The sequence below is a fragment of the Suncus etruscus genome, chromosome 13 (genome assembly GCF_024139225.1).
Source record: "Suncus etruscus isolate mSunEtr1 chromosome 13, mSunEtr1.pri.cur, whole genome shotgun sequence".
In the NCBI taxonomy this organism is placed as follows: domain Eukaryota; kingdom Metazoa; phylum Chordata; class Mammalia; order Eulipotyphla; family Soricidae; genus Suncus; species Suncus etruscus.
This window is the reverse complement of record NC_064860.1, coordinates 6,455,999-6,476,621: the sequence shown is the minus strand read 5'-3', so window position 1 is coordinate 6,476,621 and position 20,623 is coordinate 6,455,999. Positions and strand designations below refer to the sequence as shown.

Below are 20,623 nucleotides of genomic sequence, written 5' to 3'. Positions count from 1 at the left end.
TCTTCACATAAAAGGAAATAGCACTGAGGATACAAGAGCCACCCACTGATTGGGAGAAACTATTCACCAGATACCCATCAGATAAGGGGCTAATCTCCAAAAGGCACTGACAGAACTTTAACAAGAAAAAAAACATCTAATCTCATCAAATAATGTGGAGAAGAAATGGACAGACACTTTGACAAAGAAGAAATACAAATGGCCAGAAGACACATGAAAAAATGCTCCACATCACTAATCATCAGGGAGATGCAAATCAAAACAACTATGAGGTAACACCTCACACCTCAGAGATTGGCACACAACACAAAGAATGAGAACAAATAGTGTTGGTGGGGATGTGGAGAGAAAGGAACTCTCATCCCCTGCTGGTGGGAATGCCGTTTAGTTCAACCTTTATGGAAAGCGATATGGAGATTCCTCCAAAAACGAAATTTAGCTCCCATATGATCTAGCTATACCACTCCTAGGAATATACCTTAGGAACACAAAAATACAATACAAAAATCCCTTCCTTACACCTATATTCATTGCAGCACTATTTACCATAGCAAGACTCTTTAAACAACCAAGACGCCCTTCATCAGATGAATAGCTAAAGAAACTGTGGTACATATACACAATGAAATATTATGCAGCTGTCAGGAGAGATGAAGTCATAAAATTTTCCTATACATGGATGTACATGGAATCTATTATGCTGAGTGAAATAAGTCAGAGAGAGAGAAAAACGCAGAATGGTCTCACTTATCTATGAGTTTTAAGAAAAGTGAAAGACATCCTTTCAATAATAATTTTCAGACCCAAGAGAGAAGGGCTGGAAGTTACAGTTCACCTCATGAAGCTCACCACAAACAGGGATGAGTTTAGTTAGAGAAATAACTACATTTTGAACTATCCTAATAATGAGAATGTATGAGGGTTATAGAAAGCCTGTTTAGAGTTAGGCGGGGGTTGGTGGGGAGGAGGGAGTTTTGGGACATTAGTGATGGGAACATTGCACTGGTGATGGGTGCTGTTCTTTACATGACTGAAACCCAAACGCAATCATGTATGTAATCAAGGTGTTTAAATAAAATATAAAAAAAATAATGAATGAGTGAAGTTGAAAGCCTGTTTCAAATACAGGCGGGGGTGGGGAGTAGTGAGGTGGGAGATTTGCAGCATTGGTGATGGGAATGACGCACACTGGTGAAGGAGGGTCTTTATAGGATTGAAATCCAACTACAACCATGTTTGTAATTAACTTATATTAATAAAGACGTTAAAAAAGATGACACATTTTACTTATTCTGTCATTCACTTATTTGTCAATTATTATTATTAATTCACTTATTTGTCAATTATTATTATTATAGTCAAATAAACTATTCATCTGTGGTGTAACCATTTAAGAAAATTTTACTTAGTGATATACTATGAGTTTATTGCTTAAATAGACTAAGAAATTAGAAATGAAAATCGAATGATAATATAATTATGGCTTTTGGTGGGTTTGGAGCTTATTGCTTTGTCCTTAGGCCTTGGACCTAGATGTATGTTCAGGGATCACTCCTGGTACTGTTTCGGGGAATGGGGACCATATGTGTTGCCAGGCTTAAACTGTGGTTTACCACATAGTACCTGGCCCCCTTTATTATCTCTCAGTCTTCTTACATTTATTTAGTTTTTATTTAGATTAATTTTGTTGATATAGGTTGTTTTTTTCCATTTCCAGAGACTGATTACTTGTTTTCTATTAACCAATAGCTATATGAATAACATTGCAGATTATAGATTTAGTTAGATTTGAAGCAAATCATTTCTAGTTTATGGTTAAGTGAATTGTGAGCCTTTCTGATGTTATTTACATGACCAAGTATTAGGAGCCCCACTTTGTTTCAGGGTTTCTATTGGTGTTCTTGTTATTAGATGCTTGACTTTCCATTGATAGCAACACATATTATAGGGATATTTATTCTTTAGTAGTCTCTTTTTCAGCAAATAAAATGTTTTCATTTGGTACTTCATTATTTAACAACAAACAAACTTTGTCTCTTTCCTCCCCCCTTTCCATCTGTCTTTATCCCTCTCCATTCTCTCCATTTTTCTCTCTTTTTTTTCGTCCTGAAGAGAAAACCCAGGACTACCCACATGCAAAGGGCATTTGTTCTAGTGCTGAACCAGAGCCCAAAGAACAGCTTTTTCAAATATATTTATAACCCTAGTGGAAAAGAAATTGCATTTCTTAGGGTTTCTTGTCTTAGATAAATTCCCATCACCTTCAACTGAAGGGGGGAAAAATCTAAATCATAGGTCTTGGACATTTTAGTTAACCTTAATTGGCATTTTATAAAATCACAGACCTGGGCCATATTTCTACTTCCTGGTTGATTCTTTTTCCAAACTTTAGAATAGATAAATGAGGTCCACATAAGGTAAATATAAAATTGCACTAATTTTGGGACTGGAGAGATAGTATAGTTAGTAAGATACTTGCCTTACAAATGGCTCCCCTAAATTCATCCCCAGAACCCCATTTGGTCCCCTGATCTACACAGGAGTGATCCCTGAGTACCACTGGATGTGGCCTAAAAAACAAATAAGCAAAAAAAAAAAAGTATTGTACCAGTGATAATAATGTTTGTAGTTCATTATAAAATGTTTACATTTATTGATTCATTTTTCATAAGTTAGGTAGTGAGACTTAGCTGCTAGATGAAAATTAAAAATGTAAAAACAAACTATTGCAGCCCTCCACAACTGGGATTTGATAATCTGTGATAGCTGAAATCTAAGATAAGTCCTAAAATGAGGGGTAATTTTTTTCTATTTTATCCTTTACTTTTTGCCCTTTAACAACTTATCCTAGAAATTGACTTCAGAAACTTGTTCAAAGAATGTTTCAGCATTTTATTACATTACAAAATAATGTAAACAAATACTTTCCACTTACCTTCACTATAATTAGTAACATTATTTAAAGAAAAATCTACTGGGCCCGAAGAGATAGCACAGTGGCATTTGCCTTGCGAGCAGCCAATCCAGGACCAAAGGTGGTTGGTTCGAATCCCGGTGTCCCATATAGTCCCCCGTGCCTGCCAGGAGCTATTTCTGAGCACAGCCAGGAGTAACCCCTGACACCGCTGGGTGTGGCCCAAAAACCAAAAACCAAAAAAAAAAAAAGCCTACTGTCTCTGGAAACAACCAAGATGCCCTTCAACAGACGAATGGCTAAAGAAACTGTGGTACATATACACAATGGAATATTATGCAGCTGTCAGGAGAGATGAAGTCATGAAATTTTCCTATACATGGATGTACATGGAATCTGTTATGCTGAGTGAAATAAGTCAGAGATAAAGAGAAAAACGCAGTATGGTCTCACTTATCTATGGGTTTTAAGAGAAATGAAAGACATTCTTGCAATAATAATTTTCAGACAGAAAAGAGAAAAGAACTGGAAGTTACAGCTCACCTCAGGAAGCTCAGCACAAACAGGTATGAGTTTAGTTAGAGATATAACTACATTTTGAACTGTCCTAATAATGAGAATGTATGAGGGAAATAAACCTGTCTAGAGTAAAGGCAGGGGTTGGGTGAGGACGAGGGAGATTTGGGACATTGGTGATGGGAATGTTGCACTGGTGATGGGTGATGTTCTTTACATGACTGAAACCCAAACACAATCATATATGTAATCAAGGTGTTTAAATAAAATATAAAAATAAAAAAAGAAAAGTCTACTGTGCCATTTGAGATTGAATTTTTCTCAGCATTAGATAAGTAGTGTATGGTTATGCAATAACTGTACTGATTAAGCCAAAAGCTAGACAGTAATTATTTGAAATTTTGACAAGGGATCGGTGCAAAACAATTTGTAGAGCTAAATTATGTATTCATTGTTTCAGGAGTTTTAACATACCAGTATATGTGCATGCAGTTATGTAGAGTTATGAGTATAAAATCAAACATAGCATTTATTAATGTTTACAAATTAAGTGTCAGAAAGGAGTTTTGTGTTCCTGTAATTTTGTACTTCTATTTCCATTTCAGAGCATGTAAATTTAAATCATATATAAAAATAATCTAACCTTGATATGTGAGAATCTTGGTCAAATGATATATTTGCATTTGGTTTTTATTTGAATCCTTTTTGAACAATGTCTCCATTTTTTTTTAACACTGAATAGCTACTTTTAGTGGCACAATGTGCTACTGTTTATAAATGAATTTTCTCTTTATAAGGGTTTGTTGTGTTTCACTAAGTAGAAATAGTTTGAAGTTGCTTTTTAAAATCTATACCTCTTGGATATTTTTTTATATACATATATATATATATTACCTTCATTTATTATTGTTATTATTATTTTTATTTACCTACCTATTTTGGTCGATTTCTCGGTTTGGATGTGATTATTGAAATTGTTGTCCCCAATTATTCTTTTTTTTTTTCTCTTCCTTTCTTTTCTTTCGTTATGTGCTACATCATGTTTCTTATTTCAAGACCACGGCGAGTTTTTTTGGTTTATATGTTTGTTTGTTTTTATTTGTATTTTTTTTATCAGTTTTTTGTGGTGCTCATCGATGTAACTGGAGTCCTCACTGGATATTTGACACTTCTTTTGGTACTGATGGGGTGTTTCACCTTCTTTTTCTCCTTCATTTCCCAAATCGATGAGGAGAACCTCTAGAAGGATTCTGCCCATTTTTGGGGTATTAGACTCTTACCCCAGTTTACTCATTTTCTCTTTTTCAGGCAAAACCACCCAACTTGAACTGCTAGCCCTGCCCCCACTTAGAGGGGGAAATAAGGGAGGCACCAAGACCAAACTGATGCAAGACTACTAAGTAGTAGGTCAAATACAGAGGGGATCACATATTCTAGCCACCCTGGGGGGGGGGGAGGGAAGAGGAAATGGGAGGTAGGACAAAAACGGAGGTGTAGGGAGGACAATTTAGGGATGGGAATCCCCCCTGATTTTATGTAAATATGTACCTAGAATATTATTGTCAACAATATGTAAGCCACTATGATCAAAATAAAAATTATATAAAAAAATAACCTAAAAAAAAATCTATACCTCTGCATAGTATTCTGTCCCTAAGAGCTCTACTTGTATTTGTTAGTATCTGAGGATGATGTTGACGTAACTCAGTTATTCAAAAGTAGCAGGAATGGCTAGATTACACATCTAGATTGGCTAGATCTACATTGCCTAGGGAGGAATTTCTCACCCCCGCCCCCCAGGGCCCGATTAACCAGGCGTGGCCCTGAAGACCCGCCTGGTATGGGGGGAATCTTGTTCACCTGGACTAAGTGGTCAGCCCAGGGGTCCTGTGGCTAGCTGTCCTGCCCAGAGCCCCCATCATACCAGTCAAAGGCACACGAAATCCTGGCATGTGGAGTGTTCTGAGCCCATCTAGCAGGAATGGCTAGATTACACATCCTCTTTGCACTAATTTCTAGCAGGCGTATTCAAACTATGGCCCGTGGGCCACATATTGTATTTATTTCATTTTGTTTCTTCACTTCTAAATAAGATATATGCAGTGTGCATAGAAATTTGTTTATAATTTTTGTTTTTACTATAATATGGCCCTCCAATAGTCTGATGGACAGTGAACTGGCCCCCTGTTTAAAAACTTTGAGGACCCCTGAATCTAGAGCTTAATGAAAAGGCTTATGGTAGCTTTGTTCTGTGTTATTAAAGGGAATTTTTTTTTAATTGGGAGCGTACTCACATTCTTTCAAAAGAACCCATATTATTATCTTCATTTTATTTTGGGGGGGGATCACACCCGGCAGCATCAGGGGGTTGCTCCTGGCTCTATGCTCAGAACTCACTCCTGGCAGGCTCCGGGGACCATATGGGATGCCGGGATTCGAATTACTGTCCTTCTGCATGCATAGCAAACACCCTACCTCCATATCATCTCTCCAGCCCTCTATTATTTTTATTTTTATGATTTAATTACACATTTTTTTTTCAGGCCACACCCATTTGGTGCTCAGGGGTTACTCCTGGCTAAGCACTCAGAAATTGCCCCTGGCTTGGGAGGACCATATGGGATACCAGGTGATCGAACCACGTTCCTTCCTTGGCTAGCGCTTGCAAGGCAGACACCTTACCTCTAGAGCCACCTCATTGGCCCCTAATTATAAATTCTGCATCTGATGGCATAATAATTGTATATAGGAGATTTGGGGTTAATTTATTGATTTGTCTTTATATTTATATATTTTTGTTAAAGACTCTAATAACACTTAAAGAAAGATACTAAAAACTTGATGACTGGAGAGATATTGCTAAAAGGGCAATATGTAGCACATATCCTGGAATTTGATCTCTGCCATCTCATGACTTGACTGAGATTAACCTGGTGCACTTGTGGCCCAAGTACACCTAGGATGAGCCATACCTTTATATTCTAGCCTCAGCCTTGGCTATCTGACCTTAGTGGTTGTGAATCAGTGGGCATGACCTTTGGGTCCTTCAGATTGCTTGGAAGAGCCTGCTCCCTTCCCCAAAGGGTAGAAATTTCAATATTCAATGCAGTTTGATTCTTTATTAATATGCCATGCTTTTTCACAAGCCTTGGAAGCACCATGGTGATTAAACCAGAATAATTCCCTTTGCCTTCCTAAAAAGGCTGAACTCTTTTTCTGAGTGTGATACATTTTTTCATCCACCCAACATTTAAAGAACTTTAAGAATGTTGAAAGAAAGTTGGCAATTTTATATGAAGTCACAATAGGGTCAGAATGCACATATAAATAACCATTATGAATCTAGACTATCACATGTTAACTTTCTAAAGAAAATCGACTTAGTTTTTATTCAAATTCTAGTTTCTTCTACAAAAGCTGTTCTGCTCAAAGCTGTAGCCAATGGATTTCCCATTGGAAGATGATTAGTATCACAAGTCTATCCTGTGACTTCATTTTTGTGATGGGGAAGTAAGAATACCTGAAAAAAATAGGGAAGAAGGTTATTTACTTGAAAGCAAGATCTACTTAATCTTTGAGATCATATCTTTAAGAATTAGTTCCGCGGGGCTGAGTGATGATGGCACAGCAGTAGGGCGTTTGCCTTACACGCAGCTGACCCAGGATTGCGGTTCTATCCCCCAGCTTCCCATATGGTCCCCCCAAGCCAAGAGCGATTTCTGAGTGCATAGTCAGAAGTAACACCTGAATGTCACTGGGTGTGGCTCAAAAATGCATAAAATAAAAGAATTTATTTCGCTATCACTTTTCCTTGAATACTTAGAATCATGAACATTTTTCACATGACTATAGAACCATCTCAAGCATATTAGCATATATTTTTTTAAATTTTTAAAGTATGTTTTGTATTTTGGCCATTTCCAGTGGTTTTAAAGGCTTAGAGATTAGAACTTAGAGATCTAGGATGCACTTGAGGAATCATTAGATCCCAGGGATGGAACCACATGTCTTCCATGTACAATCTAGCTCTTAGATCCAAGTTTTCAGTCCTAGTACAATTGATAGTGACTTTTAGAGGATAGAACCTACCTTACTCATATTTGTAAATTCACCTTTATGAACATTAAATGAATATTGAATTCTGCGAAGAGCTTCTTGGATATGTATATTTTTTGTAAAAAAGCATTCATTCATGGCCACTGTCTCAAGTTGTTTGAAATGTGTTGTAAATAGTTGCTGTATTTCATATATATTCAAATGTAGTTCTGTGTTTTTTTTTTTAGGAACTATGAAAGCTAATCATTTTTTTAATGTTAGAGTAAACAATCAGTTGTAATGTGTTGATGCTCTGGTACTCAACTTAATACACCATACACTCACCTCCTTTTAGCACAAATATTACCTCTCATTCATATTTTCTGCATAGAGAAGTGTAGGCCTAATAATTAAATAAATCCAAAAGCAAAGTCTTGGGATAATTAAAATTGCACAGTCTTGGGGCCAAAGCAATGACATAGGGCTAGGGTGTTTGCCTTGCACGCAGCTGACCCAGGACAAATCACATTTCTATCCTCCGGTGTCCTATAGGGTCCCTCAAGCCAGGAACAACTGAGCACATAGCCAGGAGTAACCCCTGAGTGTCATCTGGTGTGACCCAGAAATCCACCCCTCAAAAATAAATAAAGTTTATTTTTCCCATTCTTATTAAGCTACCTTGTTAACATACCATTTCCCTGGATAAGACTTTCTCTTATCCAGGATTTGGGTGATATAAGGCTGTATGTTTACCTGTTGTTGATGCTTTTTTTGAGCCCAGAAATGGTAAAGATAAAGAATGTTTTTCTCAATGAAGGAGACATACTGGAGAAAAATAGCAGTAACAGCAGTAGTGGAAACATTTGTATTAGTATTTACTAGTTGGAGTAGTAGTCATGGAATTCCATAGGAGTATGTTATAAAAATTCTGTAAATTTCACTTGAAAATAGATTGATGTTATCAATATGCTTATTTTAAAGCTAAATACCCTAAATATAAAAAGGTTGTAGTGTTGTTCTAACTTTATATATTTTGGGGTTGATCTAGGAAGTAGGAAAACCAGGAATATATTCTCTGCTATGTGGGAACATGAATTGCCAGTCTCTAGGCCACTACATATTTTATAATGGGTAATCATATATAATGGAAATATTATATATTTCTGAATTTTAGGAAAAAAGATTGTATTACCTTCTATAGTTGGGAACATTTTAAGTAAAATTACTTTAGAGATTTACAGTACCACTGACTTTTTGATCACATTGTTTTAATGGTGGAAGAAGTTTTCTAAATGCTTTTCTTGATAAGATGCTGTTAAATTCCATCTCGCTAGGAATAAGGCTGTATATCTCGAGTGTCCAAATACATTTAATACATGCCAGAATTTTTACCCATTTTGATATATTGAAATATGTTTTTTTGTTTAACATTACTTAGTTTTTTCACATAAAGTTATATTAAGTCTTATGAGGAAATCCTGTTCACATAATCCCTTTGGGCTTTTCAGTACTGACATTTAGCCCTAAACTATAACATGCTCTTAGATTTCTTTTTAGCACAGAGTTGAGAGAAATGTTTGATTAAGTAACTATGAAGGTCTCTCTGGGTTGAGTTAAAAATTTTTACCCCTATTAAAATGTGGTATTGGCTTTTCCTTTGAAATGGAAGTCATGCTGTTCAGTGAGTTCTTACTATTTTTATAGGATGTTTTTCTCCATCTTTATGAACACATCAGTGTTATTCTATTGATTTGATTTGATTTGATTTGACTCCATCCAATTCTTGGCATGGGTGCTAGATTGTCAAGTGAAACAGTTGGCACAATTTACAGGACCTGCAAAGAAACTGGTGTCATTTCTCTTTTGTTTGTTTTTGTTTTTAGGTATTTTGGATACTTTTGCATTCTTTTGTTTGTTTGTTTTTTTGGGACCAAACTGGGTGACGCACAGGGGTTACTCCTGGCTATGGGCTCATAAATCGTTCCTGGCTAGAGGGACCATATGGGATGCTGGGGATTGAACCAGGTCCATCCTGGATTTACCTGTGCAAGATAAAAGTCCTACCGCTTTGCTATTGCTCCGGCCCATGTTCTTGCATTCTTCAGTAGCCTCATGTTCATGTTTTCTTCTAGAATAATCAAACCACATTTTCCCTTTTATTTTCATTCACTCTTGTATTGCAGATGAAAGGTTGATGCACTGGAAAGTTATCAGCTAATCAATAAGCATCAATCATTTCATTTTGTGATGAAGCTGTCCCATCAATCAAATGGAAATTTAGGTCCTTGGCACTGAAATAGCAGTTTCTGAAGTAATGGAGCACTTTCAGTGTAATGTGCTATGATTGAACAAACCTATCCTGTAGAGGTAGAGGGGTGTGTGTGTGTGTGTGTGTGTGTGTGTTTGTGTGTGTGTGTGTGTGTGACAGACAGAGAGAGAGAGAGAGAGGATGGGAGAGAGAACGAGATCAGATCTACATATATAAATGATTTCATCAGCATTTTCTTTAAAATATTGCCTGTCACCTTTTTTAAAATGTTGGTCAACTTCTGGGGGGCTAGAGTGGTAGCACAGTGGTATGGCATTTGCCTTGCATGTGGCTGACCCAGGATGGGCTTGGGTTTAATCCCCGGTATCCCATATGGCCCCTCCAAGACAGGAGCAATTTCTGAGTGCAGAGCCTGGAGTAACTCCTGAGCAATGCAAGGTGTAGCCTCTCACCTCCAAAAAACTAAACAAATGAATAAAAGAATGTAAAAGCATCCAAAATACCTAACAAACAAAAAAAGAGCAATGACATTTAATTTCTTTGCAGACCCTGTAAACCAAAACTAAAACCAAAACAAACAAAATAAAATGTTGGTCAAATTTAAAGCAACAAACTTCTCTTTCTAGAAATGTATTAGTATTATTATTACCATTATATTATTATTGTTATGATTGGTAGTAAGATGTCTCATAAAGCACAAAAGTAAAGTTTTAGTAATCATAAACAGAAGTTAAAACACATGCTATGGTTATGAATTTTCAAGAACAGAGGTGCAAGAAAAATTTTGTCCCTATATTTTTCCCTGCTACTCTAAGAAACTTTCTTAGAGCTTTTATTTTTCTCTAAAGTTTTCTCTCTAAGAAACTCACACCTGTAGAAGTGTGCCTAAATCTTATGTCTGTCTAAGCTTTCAGCTTTAGATATTGTGAATGCTTAACAACAATGATGATCTTCAGTTTTTGTATTGATTTAAAAGTGGATGAATTTATTGAAAGGGAAATAAGTCGTTGATTTTGTTTTCAACTGAGCAATCATAGTGTTCACCTAACAAAAGAGATGAAAAATATTTACTAAATAGCAATAATTAAAATGCAAATTATATTAGACATAATTTCATGATCACCTCTTACTTGGATAATAAAAATTAATAAATGGGGCTCTTGTTATAATTCTACTTGTGGCAAAATGTCATACTTCTTTAGATATGGCAACCTGGAAGCCGATTATTAGTTTTTGACAGGGCCAGAGTAAGAGTGATAGTACAGTAGTTCAGGCACTTGCCTTGCATGTGACTATCCCAGTTCTATCCCTAGCATGAAACAAGGTTTCCTGAGCATGACCAGGAGTGATTCTTGAACCCGAGCTAGGAGTAACCCCTGATCGTTTCTGGGTATAATCCTCCCACCCCCCAAATAGTATTTGTCTTCTTCAATTGAGAATTACCTAAGATTATCTTTTTAAAAGAACTTTTTGAATGAGCCCATTATTAAGCTCTCGTTGGGCCTGTTGGACCAGATGTGTTTGATTCTAAACATTTCACCAATATCCATGTAATCATTCCTATATAATAATGGATTCTTATAATTTCAACTTTAAATGAAAAAACAACAACCACCAACAAAAAAAGGAATTCAAGAGTTACAATCATTTGACTCTGTATGCTCAATTTGAGAAAGGAAGATTCTAGTTGTGTCTAAACAGAAATGTATGACAATCTTGATAGTGCCACTCATTGGAAGTCAAGGTTTTGAAAGTAGTCAAAACCCTAAGAGATAACCCTAGTTGTAATTCAATCTGTTGGCTCTGGAACCTTGATGTGTAAGTTCAATCCTTAGATTTATAATTGATTACTTTAAAGATCTATTTGTTTGTTTTCTGGACAAGATTAAGTGACACAGGAAAATGATGTGGCATCAGGGATCAAAGATCATTTTTATAATCTTATAATTATTTTATTTAGTCTCTTAAAGAGAGACTAACTGAATTGATGAAATGATTAAACACTTTAGGGGGGCTCGAAAGGAATGATCCTTGAACAGAGACTTGAGTAGGCTCCTAGAACCACCAACCACCCCTCAAAAAAGATAGTTATTTTAAAGTTTTAATTTGGCTAGTATTTGATACTTACATCAATAGAAATAATCCATGAACAATATCTATTTAATACAGTAAGTTCTTATTAAGAAATATTTAGAGGTTCTTGAAAAAGCAACTTAAAATGAAATGCTGTCTAAGGCAAGCAGGTCTCAAATACATCAGTTAGTGCAATGTCAAGTGTTGGGCTGGAGAAAGAGGACAGGCATTTATCTTGAAGGCAAGCAACCCAATTTGTATTTCCAATATTACATGTGATACGCTGAACCATATCAGTAGAGAACCAGAAATAAACCTCGAGCACAACTATGTATGGCTTAACTCTTATCAATAAAGTAAATTTTTTACAGGTCCATGTAATAATGAATTATCTCAAAATCTGCTATATACTGCTGTTTTGTGATAAAACAATCTCATAAACTATAGAAACTATTTACAATATTATTTCTTTAGGTTCCAAACCACTGTTTTGTGATAAAACAATCTCATAAACTATAGTAACTATTTACAATATTATTTCTTTAGGTTCCAAACCACCAGTTTATTTTCATGCTGCATTTTTTAATTATTTTAATAATACAGTTTAAAAGAATACGAAACAATTGCAATTGTTGACCTTGCAGTGGAAAGTTTGATTAGTTACGTCATTATTTCTACTTGCCACATGCTGATAGTCTGTCTCTAATAATAAAGTTAGATTTAGTGAATAAATTGTTTAAAAAATGCAAACATTAATCTCCTTTCTGTTATACTTCCAATGATGGCAAAGCCAAGAAGCACTACAGTTATAGATCCATACTAAGATTTTGTGGGTGACTCTGGTCTTTTTCTAGTTTGTGTGTTAGATTATTCTCTACTCAGTGCTCTAAGTAGTTCCTTTGGGAAAATAAAAAACTATACTGATGACTAACAGTTGAGAGGGGGGATAAATATTTCTACTGGGTAAACCTTATTTAAGCCATAATTTTGTGAGTATTTTCAATTTAGAAGTTGGTAACTAATTGCAGAGTTGTAATGGCAAGATAAGGCCAATAGTCTATGTATTTGTAGAAGATACAGTTGTAGTACATACAGATATGTGCCAAAATACTTGTCCTTGAAAAGATTAAGAAGTCAATATACTGTGAATTATTAGAACTAGAATGAGGTGTTATGATGTGACTTCAGAGGCCTCAGAGTACAAGGTTAAGACACTCGCCTTACATGCTGCTAATCTTGGTTTGGTCTTCATATAGTTCCCCAGCATATAGCTTACTCACGGCATATAGTTCCCCAGCATCACCAAGAAAGTTTCCTGGGCACAGAGCCAGAAGAAAGCCAGAGTACCTTGGTGCATGGCCTAACCACTCGTAACCCACCCCACTAAAACAAGATGTTAACACTTAAGAGTCAAGATTCTAGAGTCCTATTGGACTCAGAGCTTGCATCTGGGAGTCTTTTGGAAGTCACTTTTGTCTTATCTTCCATAATTTTCTCATCTTTCAAAGAGCTCACAAAAGTAAAGAAAACAGAGAATTGGACCAACAATTATATTAGTCAGATTGTTCAAAATTATTAACATAATGCATATAATAAAGACAGAATTATATTAACAGAATGTTATAAACAGTAAATTGTATTGGTCAACATACATTTTCTTTTTGAGAAAAGATAAAGGCCAGTAGGAATGGTTGAGAATGACTGCCTAAAGCAAATAAGATGTAGTGTAGCCCCTAAACCCTCAATTAAAAAATATTGGAAATGGAACTTTAAGTTACGTGTGATAATTTCTGGTGCTATTTGTTTATTTTGGGGGAGCACCCAGCAATACTCAAATATTAGAAATGGAACTTTAAGTTATGTGTGATCATTTCTGGTGTTATTTGTTTGTTTTGGGGGAGCACCCAGTGATACTCAAGTGTTACTCCTGGCTCTCCACTCAGGGAAAACTCCTGGAGGGCCTCAGAGGACTATATAGGGTTCTGGGATTGAATCCTTGTTGACTGCATGTAAGGCAAATGTCCTACACGCCACTTTGGGTCCATAATTTCTCTATTTGGAAGATAGTCGTGAACATTATAGGCATGTACTCTTCTAATATTGTAGTGCAACCAAAATAAAAATCTTACTTAGTTAAATTGTTAGCTTCTTTCTTCAGGAGAGAAAAATCAAGAAGAGTTACCATATTTTCCGGCGTATAAGATGACTTTTGAAACAAAAAAAAGTCAACCGAATATCGGGGGTCGTCTTATACGCCGAGTATATTCCAAAAAATGTTTCAATATGCAGCTAAACAAAAATTATCTGAATGTTGCCACAAAACGAATTTTCCAACTCGACCCTGCACCAATCACTGCCAGGCTGCTCGGATCGCCTCTTTGACTCAGCCAATCCAAGCAGGCTTTTGATGCATGCAAATTAGACAATGTTCTGGGCCCGAATCTACACTGTCAAAAGCCTGCTCAGATTGGCTAGAGTCAGAGAGGAAGTCTATGACAGTATGACCTTTGAAACTTTGCTTGTTGTGATTGGCTCACTGTGGTACATTCAGTTGCAGCACAGGAACGTTCTATCTGATACAGCAAATATAGGCCTAAACCTATGCTTTAACTGTAAAATTAGGGGGTCGTCTTATACCCCCCGGTCGTCTTATATGCTGGAAAATAGGGTAAATGGATTAATAGTCACACAGAGACCAAGTATTGTAGAATAAATTTTGGATTTGTATTATTGACCTTTATATTGTCTATTGGTCCAGATAGAACTGTGTGCCCAAACTAAGGTTGTCAGGGTAACACATACTTTGAGATTTATATGATTTGGTCAGTGAAGGGAATAGCCTGGTTGGAGTTATGAAGATCAGGTGTTAATGCTGTGTTTATGCCTGTGAGAGAATAGAAGTATTTATTTGGAGATGGAAGTGTATTAGATAGTAGTGGAGAGAACAATTGATAATTTAGTCATTCAAGTTTTGTGGATCAATAAAGTCAATCAGATTATTCTAATAACAAATGGGACAGACTGGAATTTTTTTTTTTTTTTTTGGTGGGGGAGCACACCCAGTGATGCTCAGGGATTACTTCTGGCTATGTGCTTAGAAATCGCTCCTTGCTTTGGGGAATCATAAGGGATACTGGGGGATCGAACTGTGGTCCATCCTAGCTTAGCCGCATGCAAGGTGGACGCCCTATTGCTGCACCATCACTCTGGCCCCCAGACTGGAAATTTCTAAGCATGCAGCTAATGGTCACATTTTTAGTAAGGTCAAATTAAAAAAAATAAAGGGCACATAATATATACACATATATATGAAAATATATTTTATATCTGTTTTAACAGTATAGATATACTGCAGTTAACAATTTAAAACAAATTCCTATTAAATAAACAGATTTATTTTAAATTTTCTAATGATTAATCTGATATGGTAATTCAGAGAATTTATGTGTGCATTAAAAGGGAAAAGAAAAAAAAAAGGAAAGATAAGAGAAGAAAAGAAGCAAGCTTTTGTTCTACTCAATTTCTCTCCTAAATATACACAATCTCAATATACCGAGCTCCTTTGAACTTCAAAGGGTTGAGGAGAATGCAAACCAGACTTACTTTGTTTTTGCTATAGTGTAATCTTGCAGGTGGTATCCATGTTTCTCCAAAGCTCATCTTTATTCGCACATATAAAGTGTGTTCTTTCAGTTTCATATTTTCTAGTTTCTTAGATCTGTCAAGTACGTACAATGGAGGGCTGTATAAGCCTTTTTTGTGCGTTTAACTACTAATATAAACTACTGAATGAATCAGCTCTCTATGAGCTTTGACACATAATAGTTACCTTCTATAGGATAGTAGTGGTCGAGCTCTCTGTTCAAAGAATTAGAATTTAGAATTTAAGATGAAAAGGACATATGAAGAGAATACTATATTGTTTGTTTTCATATATAACATTCGTACATTGTGAAATGCTGGTAAACACTGAAGTGTCCTGAAAAAATTATATCTTGGGGCTGGAGAGATAGCACAGTGGAAGGGTATTTGCCTTGCAAGCAGTGGACGCAGGACCAACAGTCGTTCGAATCCCGGCATCCATATGATCTCCTGAACCTGCCAGGAGAGATTTCTGAGCACAGAGCCAGAAGTAACCCCTGGCAACTGCTGGGTGTGGCCCCAAAACACACACAAAAAATTATATCTTAAAAATGGTTTTCTAATAGCCTCTCTGATGACGTGGCTTTAGAAATGATGGCCTTCCATTAAACGTGATCTATAACAGGTATTATATCTGGTTATTGTGGTCTATTATAGACATCTAAGACCCTCCAAATATTAAATTTAAATAAGTGCCTTAGGCTGGCATAGCAATCTTTGGATAGGTCATCTTATTTTAGACTAGAGATTCATTTATACATGGCTTATGTGTATGACACTCATGGATAAGTAGCTCTAATATTTACACAAATGAAATGTGAAAATAAAATCAAATATAGATTCCCTAATTAGTACATATTTTTTAAAAATACTCCTATTCAAAGCAGTCTATAAAAGTAAATAAGGGAGTCAGAGACAGTACAGTGGATATGTGTTTGTCTTGTATGCAGCTGACCTGGGTTTGATCCCTGGCATAGGATCAAAGAATAAGGGTCTAGGGAAGAACTCCCAAAGACTGGAGCATGATTTGGTAAGTGGTGATCCTAGTTTTGATTTTTTGTCATTGTATTACCTTTTGAGCACTGCTGAAGTTGCTCAGCTTGTTCCCAAGAAGCACCACAGTGTCCAGTCAGTACTGAACCACAAGTTCTTTATGGGCTGTCTGAAAATCTACCTGACACTGCTTTGAGAGCCTGTAAATAATGAAAATCACAATGGGGTTCACCTGAGAGATAGTACAGCACTAGGTCAATTTTCCACCCAGGTAAGATTCCTGGCCTCCCATATGGCTTCCTGAGCCTGCCAGGAGTAATTCCTAAGCACAAAGACAGGAGTATCCCTGGAGTGGCCACAAGATATGGCCCAAAAACAAAAACAAAAACATAATGAAATGCTGATATAGATCTAAAATTGATTCCAATTTATAGGTTTTTTTAAGGATTATAAATTTCAGGTATGGAAATGAAAGCTGTCTGTACACTGCCGTTTTATATTTTCTTCTTCCAACACTTGCAAAGTAAAATCAGTTTGTATACAATATATTTGATATAAAAAGCTATTGATTGCTTATTTTATGGCATAATTAGATATATAGACATCTCATCCTCATTTCATTTAAATAAGGGAAATTTTTTTTATTTTTTTCTTGTTATTCTTTGTAATGACTGAGATTGTTTGAAGATATATTTATAGTTTATTGTTTTGATATCATGGTGCTTTAGATACATTTAGTCCAAAATTTATTGTTAAAAACTGGCAACAGGCTTGATTTCCATCTGGATGTGTTGATAGAAATTGTCACAGATTAAGCAGTAATTTCTGCTTAAGGCATTTTAGCAAGTCTCCTAGATTTGTAAAAGAAAGATATATATTAAAAATCTTTAGGGGATCTTTAATCTGAGATCAGTAAATGAATATTTACAAAGACAGAAAAACAAACTGTGGAGCAAAATATTAATATGAGATTGCAGATTCCCTCCTGGAAATTATTTTGAAATACATTGAATCACATGACATTTTAAATGAAAATTTCTTGAATTTATTTAAGAGAATAACCTCTAAATATTTTATGCCAAATTACTTGTTGACTTATTTCATTTAAATAAATTTTCAGAATTTACCTGACAAGTACCATTCTAACAGCTGTTGCAGTTATGACCAGGCAACATATATTTTATGGGGGTCACACCTACTAGTGCTCCGGGGTTATTCCTAGTTCTGCACTCAAGGGTTATTCCTGGCAGGGCTTGGGGACCATCTGGGACTCTGGAGATTGAACATGGATTGGCTGCATGCAAAGCAAACACCCTACCTGTGTGCTATCATTCTGGCCCTATAGATAACTTCTTCGTAAGAAGGGGTTTATTGTCAGGAAAATTGCAGTTTCCTTTGTAATTACTCTATTTTTGTTATTTGGCAGCCTGTAAACTTTTATTGGCATTTAAAGAAAGGTACTTTTTTTGGCACTAGCCAGCTGGCTTTCTTTTTTTTGGGCAAAATTTTCTAGCTCTGATATTTAGAACATATTTTCAACTTTATTGTCTACTGATAAAATCTTTTTGAACAAGAAGCCAAGTGGCTAATATTTTCTGAATCATATCTTCAGTAAGGTGACATTTCTACTGAATGATTCATTTTAAATGTTGTTCATTACTATTGAGCTTATTATTTTAGGTTTAAGATGGTCAGTTTAGGATCAGGTAGATTCTATGTACTTTTCACATACAACCTGGAAAAAAGATGTGGAATTAATGTGTCAATAGTGAGGATTCAAAAACTTGAAAAAAAAAAGAGAAAAATAATTTAAGCAATCAAAACGAAACTGAGATTCTTTCTCATGAAGCAAATATTGAGGCAAGTATTGTATAAACATTTGTTTAGCATGTAAATGTGTTCTAAAGATTTGCACTTAGTTGATTATAGTTTAACCCTGTAAGCCGCATACTCAGATTTCTTAAGGATTATTCTAGATCTTAGTGAGATGAAAACCCAATTTTGGATTACACTGTATTCTGAAGACCTGCATAATTATTTTAAACAATTGTTTGTCTCACTGATTACTTATTTCATTGCTTTAAAAATGGTAGTTGTCAAAATGGTTATACATTATTTCATAAAAATATATTCATTTGACTACTTTTTCTTGCGATTAAAAAGTTTTGTTAGAAAAGGCCTATTTTATTTGTTTTTTGTTTGTTTGTTTTGTTTTGTTTTTGGGTCATACCCATTAGCGCTCAGGGGTTACTGTTCAGAAATAGCTCCTGGCAGGCTCAGGGGACCATATGGGATACCAGGATTCGAACCACCAACTTTTTACATGAAAGGCAAATGCTTTACCTCCATGCTATCTCTCCGGCCCTAAAAAGGCCTATTTTTAAAGTGGTGACAGTCATGTTATAATTTAGCAGTCAGTTAAGCATCATCTTAAGTTTGATGTGTATATTACTGTGATAGAGTAACAGACATGAGATTTTAGGTTGGTGCTCATGAGTTTGTGAGTGAATATCCAAAGAAAATTGCAGTTATTATTATTTATTATTTCATCATGTTTAAGTAAATTGTGTCTATTTACAACCATGCATTGCCATTGATTCTTCTCAAATTGTCTATGCTTTTTGTTGTTGTTTTTGGGTGGGTTTCAAAGAAGATATGTAATGCTTTTTCTTGGAACCTTTTAGAAGTTTGGACAGAATTGCTCGAGTGGAACTGTGGATTTTGTTCTATAGAGCCAGAGGAAGTTGGGTGTGCAGTTTAGAAGAATTTCAACCCTGCACATTTTATTGCAGCAGGAAAGACCTGTTTTCATGGTCACATTCCTGTTGGAGGAGACTCTGCAGGACCATCTGTCATAGCATTCCTCAGAATCTCTTCAGGTTAGACTGAGAACCCCCCAAAGGTGTTAACATCTTGCAGTCCCACTAGGAATAGTGGTTGGTATGACCTAGTCTATTCCAGAGAGAGCTGTCTATCATTTGGGAAAATTTATTGAATTACCTGGGAGAGAAATAATGTTTTGGGAATTTCTCAGGTCTTAAAAGAGTCTTTATATTAAAAAAGGGAAGTTTTTGCAGAATAGCTAGTTCCATGTTCATGGTAGTCACAGATAAATTATTTTCAGGGAGTACAGGTTTAGAGAGGTGCATGAATGGGGGCTTCGGGTACCATTTTGATTGTGAAAGACAATTTATTATGTCTATTTTCCACACATAGCTGCAGCTTGTTCAGGTTTTATTCCTGCCAGTTGGACTTGATGTACTTTATGTTTGGGCTCATTGTACTGAATTGGCTTCCAAAAAAATTGTGTCATGCTGCGCTCCATCTACTGGACCAGTAGGGGTAGGAAGATCTGATTTGAAGCTAAAGCAGAATGCAAAACTGATTAGATTTGGATGATTCCAACTTAGGTCTTTCTTTTTTCTTGCCCCTTTCTAGATGGAAGAACTAGCTTCCTCCCAGGGCATTTTTTTTTTCCTGGCAATTAGTCTGTGAAGATGGAGATCTTTTAGTAACTCTACTGCTGAAGTACCATATTAGAATGAAACTTTCAAATTTAGAGAATCAGAGCAACCCATTTTCTACTCTTTGTCTCTTTATTTTTCAATTAATGTGGCTCATGATGCTTTTAAAATTAGGAATTAGAACTTTTCGATTCTTGCTTTTTGTTTTCTTAATATAATAACATCTTACACGCCATTTCAGCTGAAAAGGTAATTTCACAAAACACCTTTTAAGTAGCAAGTCTTTTAAAATGTTGTGTGAATTGCATATATACTTTTCTAATATACGCTATGAATCCTCCCTTGGATATAGTGGATTACATCCAATTTTGCTTTTTCTTTGTGGTTATGGAATTGTTCAGAATGTCAGTGCCAACTCTTTGCTAAATGCAGTAATTCTCTCAATGACTATGGTGTGGAGTTCTCTGGGGTGGATACTCAATTCATTTTCAATCTTTTTTTTTTTTTCTGACTAAATAAGCAGGTCCTTCTTCCCAGTTGTTAGAATCTGGAGGTACAAGGAATGATGGGTCTTACTGTCTAGAAATTGTATCTTAAGGAACCAAAGCCCAGAGAATTTACATCATTTACCCAGGGTCACATAGCTAATTGGTGTTAGGAGAGGGTTTGAGCAGATTGACTTGAGGTTCTTAGGATGATGTGTAACATTAGCATCTT

At 35.8% G+C, this 20,623-nt stretch overlaps 1 protein-coding gene across 1 annotated transcript in view; it reads left to right on the top strand.

Annotated features, from left to right (window-relative positions):
* Positions 1 to 20,623, top strand: part of ETV1 (ETS variant transcription factor 1) — a 98,925-nt gene that overhangs the window by 23,263 nt on the left and 55,039 nt on the right. The window lies entirely within an intron of this gene.